The following is a 3,294-nucleotide window of genomic DNA, read 5'->3' as shown; positions in this document are numbered from 1 at the left end:
TCATGATTTCTTTTCTGTGTGTCACCTGAGTCAAGGAAACATGTTCTCCTTCTTGTTGTAGGAAATCGGCTTGCAGATTATAATTCATAATGGCCCCGTGGACTTAAAGTGATCAGGCCCTAAAACGTTGTTGTGATGAGGTTTCTTTAGCAAGTTCGTGTTTAAATTATCATTTATTTGATGAGTGAAGTTTTTAACTTGCTTTGCTGTGTGAAATTTCAAAGGGATGTTTTTTCAGGCTGGAACATAAATGTCGCTGTGCAGTTTAATTCTGGGCTGTGTGTATCCCATCTAGCTAAGTTTGCAATTTGTTTCTTCCAAAGACAACTCTTGTACATAAGTACAGACATTAAACTCATGTGTATTTGACAACTCTAGTTTAGTAAATGGGTTCTGTGTGCTTTCCACCTCTCTCAATTTCTTTTTCCACTTCATTGCTGCCTCTGCAGTTCATACAGGTTGTTTTTGTTTTTAAATAATTCAACATGAACAGTTAAAGACATTTTCATTAGCCCTGGGCCTTGTCATCCTGGGCTCTTTCAAATTAAGATACAATTTAAAATTCATTGAATTTAAATATATTCTCAATATAATTCAGCCTTTGTAACTAGGTAAGTAGGCTTTTCTTATAGCTTAGTTTTAATATAGTTACAGAGCACTCCTGGCTTTTTGCCAAGTGACACACTAGGTCTGTTTACATAATATTTCCATCACCCTCTGGAAAGGAGGAAGGAAAGCGCATTCATTTTCTGTGTAGGTTAAAAGGTCCACAGCTTGGGCTGGCCAGTATTTATCCCATGGCCAGACCATTTTAAATTGATGTCAAGTTTTAAATTAATTACTTTTCATTCCGTATTGGAGTTTAAATTATTTTTTTTCCTTCCCCTACTCCTGTTTTAAGTTGCTGTTCTCAGTCTTTATTTCACTCTCTCATCATCTCCCAGCGTTAATTGAATTGCAGATGAACCGCTCAGCCTTTGTCTCCACACAGATCAAAGCACCTGTAAACAATGCTGTCCATTTGTTTGTGTGCTCATTTCTCAGATCTGCAATAATCCGTCAGGTTAATGTTTTTACCTAAAAATAAAAGAAGTTTGCTTCACCATTTTTTGTTTATAGTTCTGTGCTGTACACATGCCCACCTGTCTAAGATAAGCCGTCTTGGCCACATTACAGTGCAAGTAAGTCGTTGTGTGACCACAAGTCCAGCCGTGGCGGGTCTTGTTGTTTACAGCTTCTTGAACACAAAAATGTGGAAAGAAAATGGGAGCTGATCCATTCCTTCCTAAGCTCAAATGAAGACTAATAAATTTGAACTCTGCCTTCATCTCCTTCAAAATGAGATGCACCTTTTTTTTAACAAAAAAAAAAAAAAAAAAAAAACAAAAAACAAAACTGAACTTTGAAAAAACTAATTGTGCTGACTCTCTTGACATATAGCCTTCTTCATCCCATCGCCCCAAAGGAAGGTAGTGGTTTAGTTTACTACTGTAACTGTCATTCTACACTGACCTTGCCTTACGTGGAAACATCCCCTGCTGACAGAAATCTTTGGACAGTTTGCCCAGTGTGGAGGAGTTGGGGCAGGAGGCCTCTGCTCACAGAGGCTTGTAAATGAGCAATGTTACCTAGAAGGGGAGGGATTTGGGTTCTTCAGCTTCACCCTGTTGGCCAGAAGATCTGGGCTCCTTTGTCTCCAAAGTTCTTGTGTTTTACAAACTGAGCACAAACATTTTTGTGTGAGCATAGCATTTTGTTCCTCACTTTTTAAAGGTCTGTTAAAATGTAGACATCTGTATAAAAGAAAGTGATGTTTCATATTAAAATAACCTGTATTTGCATTTTACACCTGTGGTGCTGGCAGATTTGGCTTCAATGATTCCTTGCATCAATTGAATGCTTATGGTTCTGACTGGACTGTTTCAGAGCCGGAAGTCATTGAAAAGCTTTGGTTGTCATTTTACTGTGTTCAGTACGTGGGACCTGTGGTTAATTGGGGTCAGGAAGACCACATTTTAAAGCACTCTCATCAGAGGCCCTTAGTTTTGCACACTGGGGAATGTACACTTGGTTTGCTGTGCTCTAGTCCTCACTAAAGGATTGATTCAGGGACCAGCAAGCACCATTGTTGGTATGACGGCCAATGCTGCACTGTCAGGATGTTAACAGAATCTCTCTTGTCCTAGGAGAGTAGACTGCATAGAGATCTAAGAGGCAGTAGGTGCCGTGGCCCAGCTCAGCAAAAGCATATCATATAGCCACCAACACTGGAGTGTCTGGTTGTTGTCAAGCTAGGCACACCTCATGAGGAGTTTTACAGCCAACAGCTGAGCTCCTGTTCAAGAGTGACTTCTTGAGCATCTGTGCAAAGGCCAAGGACCAGAGCCCCAGCTTCTGCCTCTCACAGGCAGGTCCCACTCCTGTCTGTGTTTCTACTCCCCCAACAGTCCCACCAGCACTGTGCAGTCATGCCTTTCATTTTTGTTGTTTTGTCTTTAATGTGGGTGGGTGCTGGTGACCCAAACTAGGTCCTCGTGCTTATGGCTCAAGCACTCAACCCACTGAGCCGTTGTCTCCCTAGCCCATCACCAGCAGATTGAGTTTTTTGGTGTTCTCTCAAGTTCACCTTGTTTTGAGATTCCTTTTCATTTAACAGTACAAAGTACAAAGTTGAGGAAATAGGATGGTCACCATTATTCCAAGACTGGTTGGGAGGAAATGTAAAAGTGTATTACTATGCCTAGGATTTCCTGAGTGGTTCTGGTGTTCCTTTGACAGAAATGACCTCCATTTGTTTCTTTTACACTTTGGTTTTCTGACCCATTTTGTTTTCCCTGTTGTAATGAGAATATTGTCTTGAACTGTCATGCTCTGTATGATTCTTTGAGAAGTGTATATAGGTGTTAGGTTTGACATTGCTGTAGCTGGTATCCACAGTAAGGAGTGACCTTGTGACAGGTCATTGGAAAGTCCCAGTTACCCAGACAGTAATACCAGGCAACTCATAGCACTTAACTACATCAAAAATTGGCATATGCCAAGAAGTTCAACTGAACAACTAATGTCGAGAAGAAATTCCTTAATGCTTACAGACTTATTCTTTATCAAGGAGACAGTCTTCAATAATGGAAGAGGGAGTTTTATTTTTACTACAAACGGACTCAAAACCAAACTGATAAGCAACTGCTGATCTCTGTAAAGTGTTTTCTTTCTCTTTTGATCTGAAACATTTATACGAACTGCTGGAATAATGGAACTTCAGACTAATGTGTATGTAAAATTGCATCGATGCCC

This window comes from Peromyscus leucopus, unplaced genomic scaffold, assembly GCF_004664715.2.
Source record: "Peromyscus leucopus breed LL Stock unplaced genomic scaffold, UCI_PerLeu_2.1 scaffold_387, whole genome shotgun sequence".
NCBI classification, from domain to species: domain Eukaryota; kingdom Metazoa; phylum Chordata; class Mammalia; order Rodentia; family Cricetidae; genus Peromyscus; species Peromyscus leucopus.
Note: the sequence above shows the minus strand (reverse complement) of the source record.